Consider the following 16,646-nt stretch of genomic DNA (forward strand, 5'->3'; position numbering starts at 1 on the left):
AACTTTCACATATTTAATCATAGATTTCAATTGTTTGCAATAAAAAAAAAGAAATATATAAAAAATTCACACAATTTGTTTTTTTTTCTTCTTCTTGCAGAAATAAGAATAAATTTGTTAGTATTTCCTATAGCTGATGCATGTATTCATAAATGTTTACATAAATATGTATATATTTATGTAAATAAAGTAGTTCGTTGTCTGAAAGTGTAACACATATGTAATTTTGTTTATATTGACAGTAATTTTGAGTTATTTTATATCTGTTCAATATTTTGACGCTAATGATTTTAATAGAAATTAAAATTGAAAAGCACTTAGTGCTAAAATCAATGACAGGAAGGAAAAGATGACAGAAGGTTTATTCCTGATCAGAATGTTCGTTGCAATCTTGGAAGCTGTAGCTTTGCGATCTCGAATAGTTCAAAATACATGAACATAACCTTTCAAAGTTTACACTATCGATACCTTTATACTGAACATGATCAAATCATTAAGCGATGGAACATCGTCTGATCACGCTAAATAACACATTCGAGATAAGGCAAAACCTCCTGAATATCAATGTTGAACTGTCAGAGCCTCTCTGAGCATACACTAAAACTGCTTGATAATGAATAGAGTAAAACAAGTTAACCTTATCGAAGCCAAAACAGAATACAATCAGAAGAAGAAGATCTCTCCGATCTCTGAACATAAACCAAATCTTCCTGATAACGAATAGTGCAATGTACTTATTGAAGCCAAAACAGAATACGATCAGATCATTAAGAGATCATATTGTATGATCATGCTGGTATATTCAAGATAATACAAGGAATACTGAATATCTATGTTGCACTTCCAAAGCTAATGTGATCTTAAACTTTTCGATCGTCATCGATATCACAGTCATGAGAATATGAACATCGCTTTACGCAACAATTTCTTTCAAATGCGATGCGTTAAATCCAGAAACAAATCCTATAAGTAACTATAACGAATTTCTATCAAGGTTGAGTTCCGATTTCGTTCTAATCCATTTGTCGATCGAATTCGATACCAAGGGTATGTGAAACAATTTATTTCAGGACGATATCTTAATATCGCCTTTGGCTTGTCTAAAAAAGTAAATTTTTGCCACATTTTTAATAAAGCTAATACTTTTCCAAATAGAATTATCAAAATTTCTGTCACCAAATGTTAACCACATAAAAAGTGTGGGATTAATGGTTAATTAAATGCCATTAAAAAGCTTTGTTCAACTTAAAAATAATTCTATATTTTGTCACTTGATTGTAAATATACAAAAGCATTTAAATCTATTTGTTTTTTTTATAGGCCCACGTTCCAATTGTGTTTGGACAATACAATATATTAAAAACAATATTTAAATCCTTCGCCATTCATTCATTAAAAATAAACATCAAAACTGTTGTCACTATATTGTTAGAGTTAAAACCACAAAATGAAAACAATAACAACCAGCAAATGTCATACTACGAGTAAAATATAAATTAACTTATTAACATGTATATTGTACGCTTTTGTTCTCATCAGTACCCTGCAGTTTTAAAGGTGGCAATGTGGGATTGTTTAATTGGTTGAAAAAATTTTGATTATCAAGTTAATCAAAAGACCACAGACTCAAAGAACGAAGAGGTATTTTACTTTACACATCACAGATAATCTAGAGTAGAGTTGATTGTCTATAGTCTAGTCTATATTCTAGTCTATAGTCTAGTCTATAGTCTAGTCTATAGTCTAGTCTATAGTCTAGTCTATAGTCTAGTCTATAGTCTAGTCTATAGTCTAGTCTATAGTCTAGTCTATAGTCTAGTCTATAGTCTAGTCTATAGTCTAGTCTATAGTCTAGTCTATAGTCTAGTCTATAGTCTAGTCTATAGTCTAGTCTATAGTCTAGTCTATAGTCTAGTCTATAGTCTAGTCTATAGTCTAGTCTATAGTCTAGTCTATAGTCTAGTCTATAGTCTAGTCTATAGTCTAGTCTATAGTCTAGTCTATAGTCTAGTCTATAGTCTAGTCTATAGTCTAGTCTATAGTCTAGTCTATAGTCTAGTCTATAGTCTAGTCTATAGTCTAGTCTATAGTCTAGTCTATAATCTAGTCTATAGTCTAGTCTATAGTCTAGTTTATAGTCTAGTCTATAGTCTAGTCTATAGTCTAGTCTATAGTCTAGTCTATAGTCTAGTCTATAGTCTAGTCTATAGTCTAGTCTATAGTCTAGTCTATAGTCTAGTCTATAGTCTAGTCTATAGTCTAGTTTATAGTCTAGTCTATAGCCTAGTCTATAGTCTAGTCTATAGTCTAGTATATAGTCTAGTCTATAGTCTAGTCTATAGTCTAGTCTATAGTCTAGTCTATAGTCTAGTCTATAGTCTAGTCTATAGTCTAGTCTATAGTCTAGTCTATAGTCTAGTCTATAGTCTAGTCTATAGTCTAGTCTATAGTCTAGTCTATAGTCTAGTCTATAGTCTAGTCTATAGTCTAGTCTATAGTCTAGTCTATAGTCTAGTCTATAGTCTAGTCTATAGTCTAGTCTATAGTCTAGTCTATAGTCTAGTCTATAGTCTAGTCTATAGTCTAGTCTATAGTCTAGTCTATAGTCTAGTCTTATAGTCTAGTCTATAGGTCTAGTCTATAGCTAGTCTATAGTCTAGGTCTATAGTCTAGTCTATAGTCTAGTCTATAGTCTAGTCTATAGTCTAGTCTATAGTCTAGTCTAATAGTCTAGTCTATAGTCTAGTCTATAGTCTATTCTATAGTCTAGTCTATAGTCTAGTCTATAGTCCTAGTCTATAGTCTAGTCTATAGTCTAGTCTATAGTCTAGCTATAGTCTAGTCTATAGTTCTAGTCTATAGTCTAGTCTATATCTAGTCTATAGTCTAGTCTATAGTCGCTAGTCTATAAGTCTAGTCTATAGTCTAGTCTATAGTCTCTAGTCTAGTTATATAGCTCTAGTCTATAGTCTAGTCTATAGTCTAGTCTACGTCTAGTCTATAGTCTAGTCTATAGTCTAGTCTATGTCTAGCTATAGTCTAGTCTATAGGGTCCTAGTCTACTAGTCTAGTCTATAGTTAATCCTAGTCTAGTCTATAGCTAGTCTATAGTCTAGTCTATAGTCTAGTCTATAGTCTAGTCTATAGTCCTAGTCTAAGTCTAGTCTATAGTCTAGTCTATAGTCTAGTCTATAGTCTAGTCTATAGTCTAGTCTATAGTCTAGTCTATAGTCTAGTCTATAGTCTAGTCTATAGTCTAGTCTATAGTCTAGTCTATAGTCTAGTCTATAGTCTAGTCTATAGTCTAGTCTATAGTCTAGTCTATAGTCTAGTCTATAGTCTAGTCTATAGTCTAGTCTATAGTCTAGTCTATAGTCTAGTCTATAGTCTAGTCTATGGTCTAGTCTATAGTCTAGTCTATAGTCTAGTCTATAGTCTAGTCTATAGTCTAGTCTATAGTCTAGTCTATAGTCTAGTCTATAGTCTAGTCTATAGTCTAGTCTATAGTCTAGTCTATAGTCTAGTCTATAGTCTAGTCTATAGTCTAGTCTATAGTCTAGTCTATAGTCTAGTCTATAGTCTAGTCTATAGTCTAGTCTATAGTCTAGTCTATAGTCTAGTCTATAGTCTAGTCTATAGTCTAGTCTATAGTCTAGTCTATAGTCTAGTCTATAGTCTAGTCTATAGTCTAGTCTATAGTCTAGTCTATAGTCTAGTCTATAGTCTAGTCTATAGTCTAGTCTATAGTCTAGTCTATAGTCTAGTCTATAGTCTAGTCTATAGTCTAGTCTATAGTCTAGTCTATAGTCTAGTCTATAGTCTAGTCTATAGTCTAGTCTATAGTCTAGTCTATGGTCTAGTCTATAGTCTAGTCTATAGTCTAGTCTATAGTCTAGTCTATGGTCTAGTCTATAGTCTAGTCTATAGTCTAGTCTATAGTCTAGTCTATAGTCTAGTCTATAGTCTAGTCTATAGTCTAGTCTATAGTCTAGTCTATAGTCTAGTCTATAGTCTAGTCTATAGTCTAGTCTATAGTCTAGTCTATAGTCTAGTCTATAGTCTAGTCTATAGTCTAGTCTATAGTCTATTATAGTCTAGTCTATAGTCTAGTCTATAGTCTAGTCTATAGTCTAGTCTATAGTCTAGTCTATAGGCTAGTCTATAGTCTAGTCTATAGGCTAGTCTATAGTCTAGTCTATAGTCTAGTCTATAGTCTAGTCTATAGTCTAGTCTATAGTCTAGCCTATAGTCTAGTCTATAGTCTAGTCTATAGTCTAGCCTATAGTCTAGTCTATAGTCTAGCCTATAGTCTAGTCTATAGTCTAGTCTATAGTCTAGTCTATAGTCTAGTCTATAGTCTAGTCTATAGTCTAGTCTACAGTCTAGTCTATAGTCTAGTCTATAGTCTAGTCTATAGTCTAGTCTATAGTCTAGTCTATAGTCTAGTCTATAGTCTAGTCTACAGTCTAGTCTACAGTCTAGTCTATAGTCTAGTCTATAGTCTAGTCTATAGTCTAGTCTATAGTCTAGTCTATAGTCTAGTCTATAGTCTAGTCTATAGTCTAGTCTATAGTCTAGTCTATAGTCTAGTCTATAGTCTAGTCTATAGTCTAGTCTATAGTCTAGTCTATAGTCTAGTCTATAGTCTAGTCTATAGTCTAGTCTATAGTCTAGTCTATAGTCTAGTCTATAGTCTAGTCTATAGTCTAGTCTATAGTCTAGTCTATAGTCTAGTCTATAGTCTAGTCTATAGTCTAGTCTATAGTCTAGTCTATAGTCTAGTCTATAGTCTAGTCTATAGTCTAGTCTATAGTCTAGTCTATAGTCTAGTCTATAGTCTAGTCTATAGTCTAGTCTATAGTCTAGTCTATAGTCTAGTCTACAGTCTAGTCTATAGTCTAGTCTATAGTCTAGTCTACAGTCTTGTCTATAGTCTAGTCTATAGTCTAGTCTATAGTCTAGTCTATAGTCTAGTCTATAGTCTAGTCTATAGTCTAGTCTATAGTCTAGTCTATAGTCTAGTCTATAGTCTAGTCTATAGTCTAGTCATAGTCTAGTCTATAGTCTAGTCTATAGTCTAGTCTATAGTCTAGTCTATAGTCTAGTCTATAGTCTAGTCTATAGTCTAGTCTATAGTCTAGTCTATAGTCTAGTCTATAGTCTAGTCTATAGTCTAGTCTATAGTCTAGTCTATAGTCTAGTCTATAGTCTAGTCTATAGTCTAGTCTATAGTCTAGTCTATAGTCTAGTCTATAGTCTAGTCTATAGTCTAGTCTATAGTCTAGTCTATAGTCTAGTCTACAGTCTAGTCTATAGTCTAGTCTATAGTCTAGTCTATAGTCTAGTCTACAGTCTAGTCTATAGTCTAGTCTATAGTCTAGTCTATAGTCTAGTCTATAGTCTAGTCTATAGTCTAGTCTATAGTCTAGTCTATAGTCTAGTCTATAGTCTAGTCTATAGTCTAGTCTATAGTCTAGTCTATAGTCTAGTCTATAGTCTAGTCTATAGTCTAGTCTATAGTCTAGTCTATAGTCTAGTCTATAGTCTAGTCTATAGTCTAGTCTATAGTCTAGTCTATAGTCTAGTCTATAGTCTAGTCTATAGTCTAGTCTATAGTCTAGTCTATAGTCTAGTCTATAGTCTAGTCTATAGTCTAGTCTATAGTCTAGTCTATAGTCTAGTCTATAGTCTAGTCTATAGTCTAGTCTATAGTCTAGTCTATAGTCTAGCCTATAGTCTAGTCTATAGTCTAGCCTATAGTCTAGTCTATAGTCTAGTCTATAGTCTAGTCTATAGTCTAGTCTATAGTCTAGTCTACAGTCTAGTCTATAGTCTAGTCTATAGTCTAGTCTATAGTCTAGTCTACAGTCTAGTCTATAGTCTAGTCTATAGTCTAGTCTATAGTCTAGTCTATAGTCTAGTCTACAGTCTAGTCTATAGTCTAGTCTATAGTCTAGTCTATAGTCTAGTCTATAGTCTAGTCTATAGTCTAGTCTATAGTCTAGTCTATAGTCTAGTCTATAGTCTAGTCTATAGTCTAGTCTATAGTCTAGTCTATAGTCTAGTCTATAGTCTAGTCTATAGTCTAGTCTATAGTCTAGTCTATAGTCTAGTCTATAGTCTAGTCTATAGTCTAGTCTATAGTCTAGTCTATAGTCTAGTCTATAGTCTAGTCTATAGTCTAGTCTATAGTCTAGTCTATAGTCTAGTCTATAGTCTAGTCTATAGTCTAGTCTATAGTCTAGTCTATAGTCCTAGTCTATAGTCTAGTCTATAGTCCTAGTCTAGTAGTCTAGTCATAGTAGTAGTCTATAGTCTAGTCTATAGTCTAGTCTATAGTCTAGTCTATAGTCTAGGTCTATAGTCTAGTCTATAGTCTAGTCTATAGTCTAGTCTATAGTCTAGTCATAGTCTAGTACATAGTCTAGTCCTATAGTCTAGGTCTATAGTCTAGTCTATAGTCTAGTCTATAGTCTAGTCTATAGTCTAGTCTATAGTCCTAGTCTCTAGTCTATCTATGTCTAGTCTATAGTCTAGTCTATAGTCTAGTCTATAGTCTAGTCTATAGTCTAGTCTATAGTCTAGTCTATAGTCTAGTCTATAGTCTAGTCTATAGTCTAGTCTATAGTCTAGTCTATAGTCTAGTCTATAGTCTAGTCATAGTCTAGTCTATAGTCTAGTCTATAGTCTAGTCTATAGTCTAGTCTATAGTCTAGTCTATAGTCTAGTCTATAGTCTAGTCTATAGTCTAGTCTATAGTCTAGTCTATAGTCTAGTCCTATAGTCTAGTCTATAGTCTAGTCTATAGTCTAGTCTATAGTCTAGTCTATAGTCTAGTCTACAGTCTAGTCTATAGTCTAGTCTATAGTCTAGTCTATAGTCTAGTCTACAGTCTAGTCTATAGTCTAGTCTATAGTCTAGTCTATAGTCTAGTCTACAGTCTAGTCTATAGTCTAGTCTATAGTCTAGTCTATAGTCTAGTCTATAGTCTAGTCTATAGTCTAGTCTATAGTCTAGTCTATAGTCTAGTCTATAGTCTAGTCTATAGTCTAGTCTATAGTCTAGTCTATAGTCTAGTCTATAGTCTAGTCTATAGTCTAGTCTATAGTCTAGTCTATAGTCTAGTTTATAGTCTAGTCTATAGTCTAGTCTATAGTCTAGTCTATAGTCTAGTCTATAGTCTAGTCTATAGTCTAGTCTATAGTCTAGTCTATAGTCTAGTCTATAGTCTAGTCTATAGTCTAGTCTATAGTCTAGTCTATAGTCTAGTCTATAGTCTAGTCTATAGTCTAGTCTATAGTCTAGTCTATAGTCTAGTCTATAGTCTAGTCTATAGTCTAGTCCTATAGTCTATCCTTATAGTCTAGTCGATGCTAGTCTAGTCTATAGTCTAGTCTATAGTCTAGTCTATAGTCGTAGTCTATGAGTCTAGTCTATAGATCTAGGGTCCTATAGTGCTAGTCTATAGTCTAGTCTATAGTCGAGTCTATAAGTCCTAGTCAGTAGTCTAGTCTATAGTCTTAGGTCTATAGTCTAGTCTATAGTCTAGTCTATAGTCTAGTCTATAGTCTAGTCATAGTGGGTCTAGTCTATAGTCTAGTCTATAGTCTAGTCTATAGTCTAGTCTATAGTCTAGTCTATAGTCTAGTCTAGTCTAGTCTATAGTCTGTCTATAGTCTAGTCTATAGTCTAGTCTATAGGTCTAGTCTATAGTCTAGTCATAGTCTAGTCTATAGGCTAGTCTATAGTCTAGTCTATAGTCTAGTCTATAGTCCCTAGTCTATAGTCTAGTCTATAGTCTAGTCTATAGTCTCGTCTATAGTCTAGTCTATAGTCTAGTCTATAGTCTAGTCTATAGTCCTAGTCTATAGTCTAGTCTATAGTCTAGTCTATAGTCTAGTCTATAGTCTAGTCTATAGTCTAGTCTATAGTCTAGTCTATAGTCTAGTCTATAGTCTAGTCTATAGTCTAGTCTATAGTCTAGTCTATAGTCTAGTCTATAGTCTAGTCTATAGTCTAGTCTATAGTCTAGTCTATAGTCTAGTCTATAGTCTAGTCTATAGTCTAGTCTATAGTCTAGTCCAGTCTAGTCAGTCTATAGTCAAGTCTATAGTCTAGTCTATAGTCTAGTCTATAGTCTAGTCTATAGTCTAGTCTATAGTCTAGTCTATAGTCTAGTCTATAGTCTAGTCTATGGTCTACTCTATAGTCTAGTCTATAGTCTAGTCTATAGTCTAGTCATAGTCTAGTCTATAGTCTAGTCTATAGTCTAGTCTATAGTCTAGTCTATAGTCTAGTCTATAGTCTAGTCTATAGTCTAGTCTATAGTCTAGTCTATATCTAGTCTATAGTCTAGTCTATAGTCTAGTCTATAGTCTAGTCTATAGTCTAGTATATAATTTAGTCTATATTCTAGTCTATAGTCTAGTCTATAGTTTAGTCTATAGTTAATCTATAGTTTAATCTATAGCCTATAGTTTAATCTATAGTCTAATCTATAGTCTAGTCTTTAGTTTAGCCTATAGTTTGTTCTATAGTTTAGTCTATAGTTTTGTCTAGTCTAGTCAAGTCTCTAGTCTAAGTTATTGTTGTAAAAGTTGTCGATTCCCTATTACCCAGAACTGATGGTTATCATTCTCAATTGTCAACATACATTCGCACAAACATAATTCGTACACATAAATTAACTTTAAACAAATTTTAATTAAAATTCAATTCAGTTCAGTATGTACATATGTATGACTATTTATTTCTATACATTATGAATTTATTAATGAATGAAATCTTCCAAATAGTTAAAGACCTTGTTTTTGTCATAAATTCTACAACTATTCACTTCATAATACTACAGAGTCTCCGATAGATATAATATATATAATTACTTTCGGAAATGATTTATGAAAACATTAAAATGAAGGCGTTAAATATGGTTAACATTGGTTTTAGTTGGTGGCATTTATTATAAAAATAGTATAAACAATGTGTGTTATATATTTATGTTCCTCCCCCCCCTTGATTACCTTAGTGGGTTATTAATAAAATCTCACGTTTATTTATGTTGCTATATTTTGATTTACATAAATTAATTTTAATATGAAATAGCTGTGTATTTAAAGCAGTTTTTGGGTTTTGTGTTTTTTTTTTATTATCATCGTCGTTTATTTTTAATTAACTTTTTTACAAATTTCAATTAATTTAAAGTTTTATAGTTATAATTAAATTAACAATATTATAGTTAAATTTTAGTGGCGTCTATTTTAATAGGCAATTTTACATAAGAAAAACTGGTTAGAATTTGTTCTGAAGCAACTAATTTTAGAGCAAGGAGACACAGAACCGTAAATAGAGGTTTTTGAACTAGTGCTGTCGTCATTATTTCGAGATCCTAGATCCTCTGAAATATTGTTGTAAAAATAAAATCTTCATTCTTCAAGGGGGACCGTTCACCAAATGAGAACGATCGTTCACAAAATGAGAACGATCGTTCTCTAACTATGAACAGGTAAGTCTAAAAACAAGTAAGTATCTAAACATGGTTCTAAAATGATCGTCTACTTAAAGTTATGAATTTTAATAAAACTTCAAATTTCGATCCTATATATTCTGCAAAAGGTTTGCAAAAAATCCGTTACTCAACCCTAATTTTCGAATGATTAAGTTACAATTTAGTTCTAGCAAGTTTAATCTCTATATTTTTCTTATTGTTCAGCATTAGATTTTCATTTCACTCAATTCCCCATTTGAACACAAAGCTTACGAGAATTATTTACTTAAAGGTTTCCGAAAAAATACAACAATACAATTTTCCCGTTTCACCTTTAAAATTTAAATTAAACAAAATGCACTTGTAAATAACAGAAAAGAATAATAAATAAAAAATACCAAGAATTTATATATACCTATCAAATGCATTAAACTATACAGTGGAGCAATTGAATGCGAAATGTCTGTGATAGCTTAAACTAGCAGAATCGGATTTATGCTGAGAATTCCCAAACGAAATGTGTGAGACAATTTAAACCAGCATGCGGAGAGAAGTAACTAATCGACAGCCAAACTGCTAAAAATCTGTGATGTCTATTGATATGGGAACCTGGCATAGTTTAACGAAATGGCGAGACATTTCAAGGTCATCTATATTGATAGCTTTGCATCCGTTAAGGTTCCCAACTTGAACGTTGTAATCCAATCTGTTCACTCTCTGCCACAACATCGATGAAAGTCCAACGCATTGATAGGGGTTCCAGAGAGCATTCGGAAAAATCAAATTGATAAGGAATGCGCAATTAACGAATTGTCCTAGGTCTAAACAGTTTCACAAAAGGAAATTCATAGTCTCCTGAAAGCGGTATCAATGCGATTCTCTGGAAGCGGTATCGAACACGATCGACGAAGAGTCTACTGAACTCACTTGTAAAATATCTAAAATACTCTGAATAAATGAGACCTTGGCCCTTTATAGAAATTCGAAAAGTCCTCTTATAGTCGTACTACTTATTAGTCTTAAGAATGTATCACTAACGAATCTGATCAAATTTGTTAGAAGTATCTGATTACTTCCTCTGGATACATGGGAACAAAAGTTTTGAAATCAATTCAACTGAGTATATCTTTTCAATATAAGCCAACTGGAACGTTCGATTTGGACGATCAAAGAGTACTTTATAAAAACGAAGAAACAGTCTGCCCCAATTAAAGAGGAATTACATTGATGCAGATGTCATCGGACTGTTATCGATTTCCCATATAAACTAATCTAATTCCGTTAGGCAATTCAAGTAAGTAGATCTCATCTGTGGATTGGAACGTCCGGATTGCTTACGACAAAAATGGTCTATAAGATCTAGGGAACGATCGAAGAACGAAAGTATGTGTGGTGACAAAATCTTTAGACGTTATCTTAATGTTAATAGTTAAGTATGCTCCCGTAGTGCTTTACGTGATCACCTGCCTTGCATTATTTTCAATAACAGGGTGAGCTAGAGATGACAATTTTTGTACCTAAAAGTTCTTGAGTACTTTAGCTATCTAATATCTGAACATCGCTGACCCGTTGCATAACATCCAAGAAGCATCTCTCACGTTTAAATGACCTCTGTTGACTCGTCAACACCACCTAGAGACGTACTCGATAGACCGAAGACAAAGATGGGAATTTTATTGATAACACTTGAGTAGGAGTATTTGGACATGAGGAGTTAATTAACTTCTCAAAGTTGGTGATAAGCGCAACCTCTTCACCTCTTGACCTCTTCAAGAAGTGTTTGATAATACTTAGAAGCAATCAGAAGAAGATTTCCATGCAGTCCCTGGATCTGCCACCCACTCCCCGGGCATATTTCCTTGATGAAGACCCCATCTTGCAACCAGCACCTCTTTTCTGGCGGGACTATAAACTAGTGATGATCAAATGTATCCTCGACCTTTCCTTAAAATGATTTGAAAAGATGTTGAGTTTTCCCTAATTAATTGTCACTTAAAAAACATTAGGTAGGCATGTTATATATCAATGGAAAGGTAATTTTGTCTATTTTTCAAAACTGTATATAATTTTTGAAAATTAAAAAATTCGCGGAATACTTTTTAAAAAAAAAAATTAAAAAATGTTTTTTAGGTTTTGTTTCATTTATCGTATTTTATGTAATGTCAGCTTTCCAAAAAGTATAAATTCTATATACATCTTCTTAGAAACTTTTTAGATAACTTAAAAAGAAAAAGACACTTTTTTCCCAAAAAATGACAAAAAATCGTCTTTTTTTAATTTTTTAAATTAAAATGCCTATAACTTTGGACTCAGTCATGACTTTTACATAATTCTTTCACTGCTTGATATATAAACTTGTTGTTAAGCGAATAAAAAAAATGGCGAAAATCGGGAATATTTGGACCCGCTATTATCAAAAAACTAAAGTAAGGACGGTAAAAATTTTAAAATTTTAATTTTCAAATGCGAATATCTCCTAAACTATAAGGGATAATTTTTTATAGTGCTCGATGAGGAGATTCTATATACGAAATTTTTTTTACATCGGAACTCAAATGAAGAAATAGGATCGTTTTAAAAATTTAACATAGCCGAGGTGTCCTAATTTGAGGACCCCCCGCCAGGCCCCTGGTTGGCCTATAAGGTCCAAATTCAAAACCTAAACTCGACAACACCCCTCTTTGTGCATACCAAAAAAATCGGATTAACCGTTTAGAAGTTACCGAATTATTTCCCTCTTTTTTTTTCCTATACCACTGTGCAGCGGTTAAACGAAAAATCTCTGATAATTTGCATAAATAGATCTATGGACTTAGAGCAGATTTTATAGTTTAACCTAAGGGGAGAATACTTAAGTATAATGTTATGGAACTTAAAACCCCGGGTACAAAAATCTAGTCTTAATACAAAAATCTAGAGAATACACGGTAAAATATAAATTTTCCGGATAAGTTTCGGTTACAACTTTCGGTTTCGATACAAAGCACAGGTCAAGGCTGTGGATTAAGAAAATGTTAGATTTGAGCTGATAATGCAAAAATTGGGAATGCATTGGTGCACAGTGTACCATCAGATACTTGCATATGATGGATGAGAGGGATTCTGAATTGTATCTGTGGAGATGTCGGAACGACAGATGGACTGATGTTGGAGGAGTTGTTTTCATGGTTGAGTGTGTTGGAGTTTACTCTAAACATGCTCAACTTATCACAGTAAGTCCTTGGGACCACTGACACAAGTATGGCTAACTAAATATAGATCTGGTGTTGCCGAAACATCTAAGTAGTGTAGTTGGGGACAGTGCATTCTTCATAGCATCAATAGAGTGTTTTCACCTGATGTTGGGTCCCCCCCCCCTTCGACATTCAGTCCCTGGATCTATCACAATACATCAGTGATAGCCAAAGACTTTTCTGGGTGAAAATGCAGCAAAAAATCCCAGCGTGATATGACAGACGATTAGTATTCACAGATTTTGAAAAGATTGATCATATTTTTAAAGCAAAACGACCGGTTTTAAAGAAGAATAATTGCTTTTAACATTCCAAAATCTAACTGCTCTTAATAGCTTTGACTTCGGGCCTAGGAACAGTCGGCCTCTGCTCACATATTCTCAAGCACATTCTCTATATTAAGCACTTGCTTTTTACAAACTTAAATGTTAAAATTTGCATAATTTTTAAATTTTAGTTTCCCACTGTATTTCGCTTTATTTGATAAACAAAAAAGAGAAAAAACCCCAAAAAACATCTGTAATTTGGACATAAAAAATAAACGATTTTCCAACCAACATGTATTGTGCAACAAACCAATTGCAATCATCCCCCCTCTTAGTCGAACAATAGTAAACGGAAAAAAATTCCTAAAATTAAAATGAATTTTATAACATATGTTTCTGTTGGAGCAAAAGTTGAAGTAGGAGGGGGAGGAGTTGTAGTACATAATATTTATTATGAAAATTATGTTTACAGTTAAAAGCATTTGGAGCTTTTTGATGATTCTACATACAATATGAATAATGGTTTAAACAAAAATTTTGAAACATGTCAGGAAAAAAAAAACAGAAATAAGTAATGATTTTGTCGCTGGAAATTTTGAAAATTTTTAAAAATATTAAATTTAACATTAAACTAACCAATATCAAATAACATTCTTCAGTTTAATAGAAAAACAAAATAAAATAAAAATTTGCTTAACAAACTTAATCAATTGCTATATAGTTTTAAAGCCGTCATTACATGAAAAATGTCATCAAAATCTAGTTTAATCGGTTAGCTAAACTAGTTAAGTGTTAAAAACTTAACAGGTGGTCAGTAGTTTTGTGGGTTAAAACAAAAACAGTAGAAGGTGTAAAAATAAAAACTATAAATTAATTGTCTCTAACAAAAAAATGTAAGAAAATAATCGGTAGACAAAACCCACTCAAATAGTCAATCAGTCCGTCAGTAAGTTTTATGCATTAGGGTGGTTTTGTAAGCATTAATTAAATTGATCAAAATCAATGGCATTAACCTCATTCTTAAGTTGTTGTTGTTGTTGTTGGATATATGGATGAATGATTGGCATGTAAATGCTTGAATAATTAATAAACATTTAAAACCCTTAGGGGATAAACATAAAACAATTAAAATATAATAATTTATGCTAATAATAATTAAATAATGCTGTAAGTAAAAAGCTTTTTAAAAGCAATGGATGATAAAATATGTAGAAAAGGGATTATTTTATAAAAGGTTTATAATTCTCAAACAGTTAAGGTTAATTTTAATATAAGAGATCTTATAAAGTAGGAATAGTGAAAGGAAGAATCGCTGTATCGGTTAAGTTATATATTGCTTAAAGATTCGAACCGTAGTCGTAACCAGAAGCTTACCAAGACCCCAAGCATTTATCTGATTTTATAGCAAATATCAAAAAATCGTATCGTAAGCCGATTGCTTTCATAATTTTTCGTTAACCGACCTAAAGCCGAAATATTTTTCTCGTCGAATAGACGTTAACCGACCGTAAGTCGGTACATATATGTCATCAAATTGTTTTCAAGCTAGTCTTAGTAAAATCCTAGTTAATCTACTCGGATTACAGCCGTAACTTTTGTTTTCTGCTGCAGGTAGTCACGGTTAGGTGCAGAGCCTCAGGCATCCTAATAATGTGAACTAAGAACTACCCCCCCCCCATACCTCACAGCGTCTGTCCCCCTATGTTAAGAGCGAGCGTGGGGTAAATGACCATCTTTGGTCGCCTAACGATCACGACCTCAATTTGGTAGCGTCTGTTCCCTTAGTAAGGGCGGCTACCAAATCCCCCCTTCTTTTTGATGGCGGTCCGAGACTGTGGTTTAGGTTACCTAGGCCACATAACCATACCTCTCTCCAGCGTCTGTTCCCTATGTTAAGGGCGGCTGGAAGGTACAATCTGGTTCTGTCAGTTAGAATGTTTTTTGTCGAAACAAAATCCAGGGTGCGTCTTACTCATATTGAGCGGCATCCTGGTCTGCGTCTGACTCCAGAGGAGAAGCGGCAGTGTCTTTTTCATACCTATGGTAGAGGTATAAATAGCAGTTTGACGAAATAGGACATAGAATAGGACTTAAGGATACGATACCTAACTGAATCGATATGGGAACCTATACTCAAATACTCTCAAGGGAAATATGCTATTGTAACGTTGGGGTTTCTCTAACGAGGTCCTACCCTTATCATTGAACTACTCATGCTGTATTAGTCCATAAATCGATCTAAAAGAATAAAATAGCTGCAGTAATTAACAAAGAAATTCCATTTTGGTGATCACCATTGACAGCCTATTTACCACCTAAACTTATTACAATCATGCATAAATTACGAATGAGAATCAAAGCTTTATGGCAACCTGCCGACGACAATTGCTCGGTTAGTAGTTAATTACGTTGCTTAAAAGAGGGAAATTTCCTTTGAAATACGACTACGACTGTTTGCTAACTGTTTCTCCTAGGAATTCATTGTGGAAGCCATCGCATCTTGAACATCACACAGTTGAAAGAACTCTTATATATACAAGGAAAACATATACAAATAAGTGATGGATTCCTGGAATCGTAATTGGTATACTGCAGCTTTAAAAGTCGCGATCACCGCAAGGAATAACAAGTTTGGTCAGGATGAAGCAACAGACTTAATGTCTACTGAACCCGCGTAGATTGTGCCGTCTTTAATGTATTCCCAGATTATGATCGGGTTTTTCATGGGTTAAAAATGATCAGAAAGTTCAAAAAGTTACCGACTCTGCGAAAACATGCAGTGTAAAGGCAATATTGCAAGGGTGGTTACCAAACATAGTTCAATAGCCAAAAAGAAGTATACGAAGGGGAAAAACGCGAGTGGACCCACGCTCCACTTATATAGACTTTCGTATTGACAAATCCACACTACTACTACTACTTTGACAACTGAATGTAGAGCTCGAACTATGAGTTGAACACTCCACTGGATAACCTAATAATACATAACTTTCTAACTGATAACTCCAATATCATCACAGCTTTTCCTCTAGTTTCGGGAATTCTTGAGACTATCAATCTCTAAACAACAATGTAAAAGGCCTGGAAGCAATATTTCCCCAGTTCGCCTAAAGGTAAGTTCTCAAATTAATTATCCCTATTATGGAGGAAATATGGATATCTGGGATAATGTGTGGCAGGATCTTTATGTCTATAAGCATTGCCAATGGATGCTTGATCCAGTCCACGAATAGGTCTGCAAACAAGGGTACTTTATAACACTGATCCCAATTATTGTTCTAAATAATTAAAGGGAGAGGAGTTTGAAATGTTTTGTTCTTCTCTCGTATTGGATAGCTAATAGAGGCATGTTACCCAGACCGATCCACAGACATATATTATTCTCATAACTCGATTCCCAATTGGCTAATGATTGTCAGCTCTAGAACTGTATCAAGTTGGAGTTTTTTCGTCAAGATAAATCCCCAAATAAGAGAATATGTGGCAGGATCTTAATATAAACAAGCAGTGCCAATGAATGCTAGATCCAGTCCATTAAAATTATCATTTTCACTTTATCTACGTAAATGTAGATTTGCAATATAATTCCAATTATTGTTTCAAAATAAATCTAACAAATTTCCAACTTTCTCAAGCTTAAAGGAAGCGGAATGTCAAAATTTT

Source organism: Lucilia sericata, unplaced genomic scaffold, assembly GCF_015586225.1.
Source record: "Lucilia sericata isolate MDLA Ls3-8-SP2 unplaced genomic scaffold, ASM1558622v1 Contig001260F_arrow, whole genome shotgun sequence".
Lineage (NCBI taxonomy): Eukaryota > Metazoa > Arthropoda > Insecta > Diptera > Calliphoridae > Lucilia > Lucilia sericata.